This window comes from Monodelphis domestica, chromosome 6 (genome assembly GCF_027887165.1).
Source record: "Monodelphis domestica isolate mMonDom1 chromosome 6, mMonDom1.pri, whole genome shotgun sequence".
NCBI classification, from domain to species: domain Eukaryota; kingdom Metazoa; phylum Chordata; class Mammalia; order Didelphimorphia; family Didelphidae; genus Monodelphis; species Monodelphis domestica.
In genome coordinates, this window is record NC_077232.1 from 264,619,416 (window position 1) to 264,631,730 (window position 12,315).

Below are 12,315 nucleotides of genomic sequence, written 5' to 3' on the forward strand. Positions count from 1 at the left end.
ATCAAAAAACATGCAAAATAGTACAAAAAAAAAACAAAAAAAAAAGATTTCTCAGAAGAGCTTTTAAAAAGACTTTTAAAAATAAATGATAGAGGCAGAGGAAAAGAAAAAAGAAAATAAGGATAATGCAAGAAAATCAAAAAAGTTCAACCAAATGGAAAAAAGATAAAAAACTCACTGAGGAGAATAACTCATTAAGAATTAGAATTGGGTCAGCCCTGGTGTAGCTACTATTCCAGTAGGACAAAGGCAGAACTGAGGCAGGACAGGGGTCCTGGCCTGAGCCCTCTTCTGCACTGCTTCTACCACCAACAGCAGCTCAGTACCCCCTGTCCTTGGACCTGTAGCCAGGGACCACCCCTATGTCAAAGATCTTGAAGGCTCTATGTGCTGGAGATCCACTTCATATCTTATCCACATCTATAGTTGAAAGACAAAGAAGACATTTATCTCAGCTTTTATGTATTTGACAAGTAGAAAAAGACATAATGCATCCCTCCTATCTCCCCACTGGTCTTCAATGCCAGAATGGTTTTTGAAAAGGTGTTCTCTGATGCCATAGATCCAGGAAATATAGTAGCATGACTCTCTTATGACACAGCAGTGTTTGAGTTGATACAGTTTGTTCTGCCAGTGGGTGAAACACTCTCTACATACGAAGAGAACATGAAAGACTTCATGGACCAAAGCAAATGTCTGAACACCATGATTCAAACCACCAAGTTATGATGCAGAAGATTTCTTGTATCAGAGGACACTCAAGACACAAACCCAAAAGGAGAGAATGATACCAAAGCATCAATAAGCAAAGCCTCAAAGGAAAACATAATGAAGGCCCAAGTTCAACTAGAATTCCTGGAAGAAACTGAACTAGAGTCTTAAAAAAAAGCTTTAAATTATAAAGGAAATGAAAATACTAGAGGAAAGAATTAGAAAAGAAGTGAGAGTTATTGAAGAAAGGCTTAGAAAGAGAATTAGCAGCTAGCACAAAAGGTACAAAACCTCACTCATGCTACAGACTCTTTGAAAATTAAAATAGAAATAAATGAGTTCAGAAATATTTTAGAATGTCAAAAGCCTGAAGAAAAAAATTAAATATAAGATATTTCATATCATTAGCAAATAAATGTCTTAGAAAACAGATCAATAAGAGAGAAATAAAGAATCTGAAAGCCACTACCAGAAAAAGAGCCTAGAAATCACAAAAGAAAAGTGCCCAGATCTTTTAAAGCCAGACAGCTTAAATGAAAATAGAACCCATTGGTCACCTCTTAAAACAACAATCCCTCCAAATGAAGACTACCAGGAACAACATAGTATATACATTCTTGATTGTAGTATGAGGCACTGTGCTATGGCTTACACCAAAAGGAAAAGGACAACCTTTGTCCTCCAAGAACTCAGTCTACTGAGGAAGACAACAAGTAAACAACTATATACAAAGTAGATATATACAGGATAAATTGGGGATATTTAAAATCCAGAGCTTTCAAGTCAAAGAAAAAGAAAAATGCAGCATATAGCCAGAAAGAAAGCTCCAGTACTGAAGGACCAACCACTGCCAGGATCACACAAAATTTGGTAGTTAACCGTATTTTAGGAGAAAAAAGCTTGGAACATGATACTTCCACAAGGCAAAAGATATAATCTTATAACTAAGATAAAGTACTCAGCAAAACTGAATATAGTCCTACAGAGGAATAAAATAAATTATTAAGGAAATAGAGAACTTCCAATCATTTCTAATGAAAAGAGCTGAGTCAAAATTCTGAATTTTAAATATGTAAGATAAAAGAAAAATAATAAATATGAGTGAGCAATCATGAGAAACCAAATAATGATGTATTGAGAGGAGATAATATGTGTCTCTTCAGAATGCTAAGATCATAGAGGGAACCAATTAATGACAGAGATCCCAAGAAAATTTTGTTATATTTTGATGATCTTAGAAGAAAGGAAAAGCAATATACTGAGGAAGCTGGGGGGGGGGGGGGGGTTGAGTGGAGTAAATGTTCTTACATTTGTAATCAGAGTGTACAAATATAAGAAGACTACAAGTTAGGAGGGAGGAATTGTGGAGGATGGGAAATGCTTAAATCTTATTTTCATCTGAATTCATAAAAAATGGAAAAAATACATAGTTGGGTACAGAAATGACTTTCAAAAAGGAAACAGGATGGCAAAGGGAGGAATATAAGGCAAGGCAGATTCAGGGAGGGATTAATAATAAGCAAAATAAATTTTAACTACTGAGAGCGGATTTTGAAGAAGGATATAAAAAGAAAGTGTAAACTTGCTCTAGGAGATGGAAGAGAAATGCATAAGGAAGAAGCAGACTACTTTTTTATAGGAAGACCTGAAACTCCTTTTTTTGGAACATACTTAATGTTCTTTACCACAAATTCTTATACAACACAGAATCAATTTCATTGAGACAAATTTTAAATATATTAACTGCAACATTTCCTGTGACTAAGATGTTATCAATCACTTCTCTTGCTTGTAGTGATATCCATGTTTTTGTTTAACATCAGTGGCTTCCCACTCATTTCCCCTGTCATACGACTCGGCAACATGTTTCATCCAAAACTCATCAGCTTGAGTAAACAGCATAGCTGGTAGGCAATTGTTTAGAAGGTATAATGATGGATCAGGAATAAAGAAACAAATCAGATTTGTAGACTACAAAAAATCTGTATTCACCATGAATAATAACTTCAAGAAAATTATCAGTGGACCCGGAAAGCACTGAAAAACATCATGAGAAATGAAATTGATTGCATTTCAATGACAGGAAATAACCCATTAATGATATGGGGACAATATAGTTATGGTCAGATCACAAACTAGATTGACAAAGAACAAAGTTAGTATGAAAATGGGAAAAAATTTAAAAGGGAAAAGAATTTAAAGAAAGAAGGTATCATGATGGTATGAAAGTCTTGATACTATACCTAGAGATTTCATTAGTTTGTTTATACTGTCAAAACTGTGATCACATCTAAGTTTTCCATGTCTCTAAAACACTTTCCATAATGTCTATGAAATTAAAAACTTTAAGAAAAAAATAAACCTTTACCATGCTATTATTCCAAATTAGCATGAAGTCAACTAATACCATTTGTTCAATATTGTCTCTCTCTTTTTTTATCTTCTGCATTGAGGAGAAATTTGTTGATTTTTACACTGATACAACCTCATCGATTGTTTTATCATTTTTTCTAGTTGTTAAAATTTTACTCTGAATGATCTTTTTTAATAGACTTCTACTGAAACCCACTTCCAAAGCAACTTGAATAACTGGAGTTTTCATCATGATTGAATCTTCTGCATTATTTGCTCTACTACAGACTAGATAATCAATAGATCAGCAATTTTATCCTCTGAAACATCTGAAGTGGACAATAGCTGTTCAAAGAAATATGGATACAGCATAAACTCAACCAGCAAAAGCTTGTCCTTTCATTTGTAACAAATACTCACAAAATGTTCTGTAAAACAATCACGTCCTGCTTTTTAATACCTTCTCTTGCTATCACAGCAAAAGCATTTGACATCATTTCAACCAACAAAATAAAAATCAGTACTTGCAAGTTGCTCTAGATCAGTGATGCTGAACCTTTTAGATACTGAGTGCCAAAACTGCAACCCTCACACTGTATGTGAGCTCCCCACCTTATCCCAGATAGGGAAGGGAGGAAGAACTCTCACTGGGCTGTTGGGAAGAGGGGCAGGTAAAGTGAGAAATGTCCTCAGACATACAAGGAGAGGGAGAAGGGATCGTGTAACTCCAAAATCTGTGCCTTATGTTCTCCAACACAGCTCTAAATGAACTGGAATTTAGGTGTTCAGGTCACAGATGGTAAAACATGGACTGAAAATTTTGGCATGCTCAGATTGTGAACACTGAAACATTGTTTTTTATTTGAATTTTCAAGGAGAGACAGTTAGGAAAATGTCTACTATGTTCTGACATGACATCAACTTTGGCTTCCCAATTATTGAGTTTCCCACCATAGGCATAGCAAATTATCCTATCTACAGATCTTTCCAGGTAAATTGGTGACAAAAAATATAAATAGCCACATCTGAGAAGTAAGCATTCTGGCATCTTCAGTATTTATTGATTAGGGCTAGTATTTAAAGGGGCTCAAGTCCTCCGCTGCTCTAGAAGACCTTGGTTCCAGTGGAAAGAATAAGAAGCACTGAAATATCTTTCATGTCCTTCTGTTCACTGAAAAAAAATGTAGTCTGAGAAGAAAATGTCCATTGTTAACTGAAATCAGATTCTGAATAAAGGCACAGCTAGTATATAGTTTTTGAAAATAGGATCACAGATTCACTGGGGTAGCTAGATGACTTGCAGTGGACAGTAGAGCATTGGCATGGAATCAGGAAAGTCTTAGTTCAAAACCAGACAGACATTAACAGTGTCTGCAACTCTGGGCAAATCACTTAACCTCTATTTGTCTTGTTCCTCATCTGTAAAATGGGGACACATTAGTCAAGGAAATGGCAAAGCACTCAAGTATTTTTGCCAAGAAAACATCCATGGGGTCACAACGAGTCAGGCACAACTGAACCCAAGCTCCAAAGCAGCATTTAAATATTGCAAAGCATTTTCTTTTTTTATTATTTTTATTATTATGTAAAACACATTTTCTATTGGTCACTGTTGTAAGAGCACACTCACACATAAAGAAAACCTCCCAAATAAAGACATAAATACACTGATAGGAAAGATAGTATGCTTTGATTTGCATCCATCTGACTCCAACTACTGTTTCTCTGGAAATGGATAGCATTCCCCACCGTAAATCTTTCAAGATTTTCCCAAATTATTGCGTTGCTGAGAATAACCAAGTTTTCATAATTGATCATCATACAATATTGCTGTGTACAATGTTCTCCCAGCTCTGCTTATTCCTGCAGATTTCCAGCTTTTTCTGAAATCATCTTGCTTATCTTTTCTCATAGTCAAAGCATTTTTTTCCTCATAGCTCAACAATTATGGAGGCAATTCCAGTATTATTCAAGAGAAGCACGAAAGGTTCAGAGAGTGCTTGCCAAGAATTGTATAATTCACAAATATTAGAGCTAGAACTTGAATTTAGATTTTCTCTCTTCAAACCTGATTCTTTTTTCTCTTCCTCAAGTTATGATTCATTTATGGGGAAAAATTAATCATTTCGATCATTAGACCTACTTGCCACACATCCAGAACTGAACAACTGTCAAATAATCCTGTAATTTGTTACTTTATTATTCTTGTGGGGGAGGTGGATTGGCCTGCATCTTCTATGGCAGTATGGCTAAGATGAAATGTTTTGTATAGCTACACATGCATAAATTTATATCAATTTGCTTGCTTTTTCAAGGAAGGGGGGAGGAGAAAGAGGAAGAGAATTTGTGGATTTTTTTAACTTTTATTTTTTAAATATTTTCCATGTTTATATAAGTCATTTTCATTCCCTCCCCTTTTCCCTCATCCCTCTCACAGTCAATAAGGAATTCCAATGGATTGTACAAATGTTATCATTTGATATCTATTTTCACATTATTCATTTTTATCATAGAGCAATCTTTTAAAGCCCAAACCCCAAATAATATACCCATATAAAAAGTGGAAAATGGTAAATTTTTCTTTTGTGTTTCTACTCCCACTGTTTTTTCTTTAGATGTAGATAGCATTCTTTCTCATAAGTCCCTCAGGATTGTCCTGGATCACTGCATTGCTACTAGTAGTAAAGTCCATTACATTACATTTTTCTTTTGGACTTTGCATGTGTTTGCTTTGCTTATATATATCCTTCTGTGTTTGTGCCTTGCTCTTTGTCTCTGTAAAAATTCTTTATAGAGTTAGATGGGTTTTTTATTGTTTGCTCATTTTTCTTGCCTTTTTATAAAAGGTAGGTTCTGTTTTCTGGGAAGTTAAGGCCTAAAATTTAGTCCTTTCTTGCCTGAGGGCTAAGAGCTCTGAGAATCATCTCCCACTGTTGATTCAACTAATCCTTGAGATGCTGATAGCTTAAAGACTTGCCTCAGACTTAAACATAAGCTTTTGGTCTTACTCTGAGCTTGATCAAGTCAGAAACTGCTCAAATTCTAGCCTCGCGCTTAGGTATAAGTTCTGGTCTCACTGTGTATTTGATCTAATGGGACACAGAGTTGATTGCCCTGTCCTGGAGCTCCACCCTGAACTTTGAACAAAAAGATGCAGATTCCCTTTGGTTCTACCCCAAGCTTGGATCTATGTCCTCACCACAGGTCCAAACTGGGACTTCTAGCTTCACTCTGAGCCCACACAGATCAGCCCACCTCAGCACAGACTGCTATAGGCTGGGATTCTGGACTTCACCACAGGTCTGAAACCTCAAGGGGGAGAAAGGGTTGGCCTGGACCTCTATTTGCTTAGGCAGGGTCTCAGGGGATGAATGTTGGCTTGAGCTTAGATCCAAACCTGAAACAGCATATGTGGAATGGGGGTGTGGCTTACTCTTGGTTTGCTCTTCAATCCTTGCTCCTTGCTCCTTGCTCAGCCTCCTGCTGACTGTGCTCCCTTCTCATTCCAGTGCCCCAGATGTTCTCTGCCTATCTATTGGGTTTTCCTTTTCTTGAAAGTTGTTTCACTTCTTCTTGTTAGTTCTTTCACTCCTGTATTTGTTTTATAGCCTTATTTTAATAGTGGTTGGAAAGGATTTTTATAGTCACTCTGAGTTTCTTTGCTTTATTCCACCATCTTGACTCCACCCCCAAGGGAGAGAATTTGGAACTCGAAATTTTGGGAAAATATTAAAAATTTTGTTTACATATAATGGAGAAAAATGAAATAAATGTAATGGTTAGTACACCATCCTCAGTTTGAAAAGATACCAAGAGAGATAGTCAGCATGTCTTTCATAAAACATTTGTGAAATATAATCTCAACTGTATGTCAGTGCAGTGAACCTTTCATGACTTCATGGAATGGAGTTCCTCTTCCCAGGTGTTTGTGGCATACCATTCCTGCTGAGTATGCCAAAACATAGTAATCTCAGTTCAAGGCTGCATGAACAGTTCCAAGATCTCCTGGGAATGGGTTAACTCCCTGTTCACATTCTGGAGAGGATTGGGGAGGATAGATTGTGTCTCTTGAGAAGAGTTTTAAATCTGGTGTGCTGCTTACAATAAACGTTCATTATCCCTCTTTGATAATGTTCCAGTCTTTCTTTCTTACAACTCCATAGCTGTTCTCCGACAGCTGTAAGCTGTCCCCCGACAGTTCTAAACTGTCCCCTATTGCGACTCCGTAGATGTCCCTGGCATGTCAGGATCTTATTTCACTTTGTTAATTTTCAGATTAACACATGCAGGGTAGCCAATGGACTACTGGACATTTAATGCTCCCTTTACCATTTAGGATGTGGAAGTTGATCCACCAAAGCCTGGAGAAGTTTGAAATGAGGTAAAATTGAAATCATGATTATTGCTTAAAGATAAAAAGATTAAATAGGAATATCTGGGCCAGGAAATGAAGACTTCAAGGTTTTAGTATTATATAGGTATTTTTCATTATTCAAAAGTCATTAAGCTTCTTCTCTTTCTGGATCACAACCCTTGAGGTCTTCTGATTTTAGTGTTGGGTCAACTAAAGAGTGTTAGAGTCAGTATGCTCTCAGGTAATCAGAAGTCAACTCTATATATGCACAAAGAAAGCCTAGGGTCATCTTCTAGGGCACTATCTAAAGAGATATTAAATGCAATTCAACACAAATAAAAACATTATTAAGCACCTTCATATACAAAACACTAGGGAATTTTTTTTTAATTTTAATAGAAACTTCTCTGCTGGCAAGGAGCTTCCATTTTACTGGGAGGACATAACATGTATACATATAAGTAAATACAAGATAATATCAAGGGGGAAAGACCTGGGACCTCAACTACCTTGGGAATGAGGAGAGGTTTCCCATACTCTGTGACAGCTAATCTACCTTAATGGAAGAAAAAGTCTGAAAAGTGAGGGGAGTGGCAGATTTTGAAGAGCTCCCAGTGTGACTGCTTTATTCTCGATTACTAAAGGATCATAATATGGGCAGTGGAATGCTTACCTCCCCAAGTTAAGTGAGGAGAAAATATCAGAAGGCAAAGTCCTAATGATCCCCTTCTTCGTGTTGACATTTACTCACCAAACCATGAGTAGAGGTCTTCTAATTAAGACATTTTTGTGGTTTAGAGAGTTATAGTACAGTCTTAAACCTGCATTTTATGGCCTAAAAATTCTTATTGAAGAATAGCCATCAATTATTATTAATATTCAATTAATTCAATAAATTAAAATCCATATGATCAAAATTAATTGACTAAATTTAAATATAGGGATTTTGAGCAATCACTTATATAATCCCACTAAACCGAGTGACACTGATTGGAAATTAACTAGTGATAGATCACAAAAACTATGGAGAGATCATGGATCAGTAAATTAATGAGTAAATCAACTATTTTCACATGATATAGTAAAAAATGGATTGGAGAGTAGGCTTTTTTGGGTCTCCCTTATTTTTCAGTAAAATTCCTTTAGAAAAGATGCACCTGCACTCATTCTGGGGAAACCCAATGTCTTTTCTTTCCCCTCTTTGCAAAGATAGGGAACTATAGACGTGAAATATCGTATATATTATCATAAGAAAAAACTGATGCATTTATTGATTTTACTAAGTTGCTTTTTTCTTTCTTTTTTTATTTGTTATAAGGATTGTCACAATGGATAAGGGATTCAGGGAAGGTATAATAAAATTGTGAAACAATATAAAAACAAAAGATAATGTTTAAAAAACAACAGAGGAAATAGGTTCTAAGTTAAAGTAATGTTATCCATTTTCCTTGTTGCTCTTGCAACTCTGATTCTCTGCTCCCTCATATTACAAAGCCCCCTCTACAATATACCACTTTCAGATGTATTTGATAAGGTACTATGGTTTTACAGTAGTTTCCTACCCCTTTCAATAGGCTAATAAAACCTAGAATTTGACAATATTTGATGAAAAGACATATTTTCCCCAAAAAATTACTTTATTCTTTGCTTTTATTTGGAATGAGAATTCATAAAAATTACACATGTGGAAGTCCCAGGCTCAATTACTAGCCCCTTGCATTTGTGATTTTTTAAAAAGCAGAACATCCCCCCTGACATTTCTAGCTGTCCCTAGTTACTTGGTATATAGTAGACACTTAATAAATGCTTATTCTCTTCCTTTTCCTTTCTTTTACCATTTATGGTATATAAATCCAATAATGATAATTAACAGTTCCTTCCAGAGAGAGAGCTTTAACCCTTAATTGTCTTTAGAACTTTTTATTATAAAAACATTGTCTAAAATATAATCTCTAACGTGACAGAGAGAACGATAGTCTCATTATATCACATAAATCTTCTTATCCAGTATCTCTAACCCTTCTGTTCTAAAACAAAGTTGGTTGGATTTCTCCATTTTGTTGCTCAATCAGTCACATTGAACTCTTTTCCTATAATATCATCCTCCCCCTTTTTGTAAGGCAAATATATTTGTATATTTTAAAATTTAGATATACAAAATATATAAAGATAATTTTCAGTCCAGGATCTAGAAGCTCATTTCCAGTATGTTGAGTAGATTTTCTATGGAGCACCTTCAAAAAAGTGGATCACAGATCCATGCCAACATTGGGGCATGTAGATGGCATGGTGGATAGAGCACTGACCTGGAGTTGGGAAGATAACAGCTTAAATCCAGTCTCAGACATTTATAAGCTCTATGACCCTGTGCAAGTAATTTAACCTCTATTTGCCTCAGTTCCTCATTTTTAAAACAAGGATACTGAAGGAGATGGCAAACCATTCCTGTGTCTTTGCCAAAAAAAAACCATCCATGGGTCACAAAGAAACAGCCACAATTGAAAAGCAATACATGGCTCCAAAGCAGCGTTTTTCCTCTTCACAACTCAACAATTATGGAGACAATTCCAATACTCTTTAACTCCGTTATACAAGGGAAGAAGATAGAGTTCAGAGGGTACTTGCTGAGGGACCTGTAACTTGCAAATATTTGAGCTAGAATTTTAATTTAATTAATTTAGGTTTTCTTTCTTCAAGCTTGATTCCCTTTTCTCTACATCAAGCTATAATTTATGAATGCAAAAATGTATCCTGTAGCCTATTTGCCAAACACTCAGAAGAACTGCTTAGCTGACCAAATCAACCATAAAATTCTGTCAAATGGGAATTAGGGCTCACCTACATAAGGGTGTGCCACATTCTCTCTTAACTGGCCTGCAGAAATGTCACTAATTTTAATTGCAAGGTAGAAGAGAGATTTATAGGTGATAAGAGGTACACGTCTATCTGTAGAGTTTCTGGTCAGGAAGGTGAGTCAGGGTTAATGCATCAAATGAGATGATCAAAGGCTCTCCCACCCTGGAACCAGAAGCCCATATATCAGAGGACACCCTGCAGGGGAAGTGAAATAAATAGTTCTAATTAGTCACTGAGGCAAAGGTATATAAGGACTTGCATAAAAAAAAGAATAGTATAAATTAAGAAGTTAAGAGTGACGAATTGAATGTTAAGAGTGCAAGAGAAATTATCCCTGAAAACTGGGTGCCTCAATTGAGAAGAGGGAGAAGTGTGTCAGAGATGAGATGAATTATAGAAAGAATAGAATATTCCCAGCTTTCTTAGGAAAGAGTTAGGGAAATGAATAATCCAGATTTTTCTGGACATACTTAAAAACATATCCTAAGCCTAGGCTTTGGGGACAGGAAAAGAAACCAGGGTCTCTTCCCCTGGCCACCTCTTCATTTTCTCAATCTAATTTAATAAAATAAATAGATTGTTAAAAATAAGGCAGATAGGGGTTAGAGAGAGAGCATTGTTAATATTTGGGCATGCTGTAATATCTTTGACTTCAACTCTGCCAAGAAATGATTCTTGACATACTAAAATTGTTTAACACATCATTAGTTATGAGCTGATATTTTGAAACAATCATTCTGACCTTATCAGAGTGACTTTTCTTAATATGGCTCTTTCCTCCCCAGCTCAGCTTAATCCCCAGATTGCTCCAGCTCCCCATCTGCTAGTACATTCTTTCAGTTCCACCCGGTACCCAACTTTCTGGTTTCATTTTATGTTTTGTTTACCCCTGTTAGAATATAAGCTCTTTCCAATTAGCAATCTTCTTGATGTCTTGCATCAATATGCCCAGCACTTAGCACAGTCCTGAGGCACAGTAAAGTGCTTAAGTAATGCTTTATCTATTTATCTAGCTAAGAAAATTGGAAGAAAAGTAGATTATAAAGACAACTACAATAAAAAAGATCATATGCATTCCTTATCAATAACCTTATATAATCAATATTCTTATATAAGTAAGTTTAGTTAATGATTTCTGAACAAACAAGGGATAAAACAAATTCTAAAAGTTAAAAATAAACCATTTTGATTGCATGAAATTGAAAAACTTTTCCACAAAAAAAATTAAGAAATTTTGCATAAGATGGGAACCAGTCTTCTAGGAAGAATACTTCTATAAAGTATTTCTGTTATTTGACATACAACATATATGTTTATATACACAAATAATGGAAATATAGAAGCCCAAAGATATAGATTCCCAAATCAGTATTTACTCAAGGGATTTGAACAGAGTACTGAAAAGTACTGAAAACTATTTATAACCACATGAAAGAAAGAATGTTCCAAACAAGTAATGATGAAGGAAATGTACATTAAAACAACTCTGAGGTTTCACTTCACACCAGCAAATTGACAGAGGCAACTGAAAAAGAGGAAGAGTCAGTGTTGAGGGTTGTCAAAACCAAAAAAAATTTTTTTTAAGTTCTTTAGGAGCAAGACTTCCATTTGTAATTATATTCCTAGTACTTAACATGATGCTTAGCACATGGTGTTTAATATATGTTTTCCCACTTATTTTCCATTCATTTCCATTCATTCTATCCATTTCTATTTTCTATTCATTCCATTCCATTTTCCTTCCTACCATATTCTCAGTTTATCTAAAATCATGTGTTATATACCATATCATAGATCTAGAACTCCAGGAGACTGCCTGGACCATCTGATCCAACTGTCTTATTTTACATAAAAGGAAACTGAGGCATGAGACTTTGAAGAGACTTCTCTAACATCACACAAGTACTAGAGGTGGTATTTGAGCTAAAGTTGTCTCACTCCAGAACCGATGTTTTTTCCAGGGAGGTCCTTCTTGTGGCATCTAATAAACCATCACTCATTTCTCTTTCTCACTCCCTTATAACTCCTCCTACTCTTGAAGC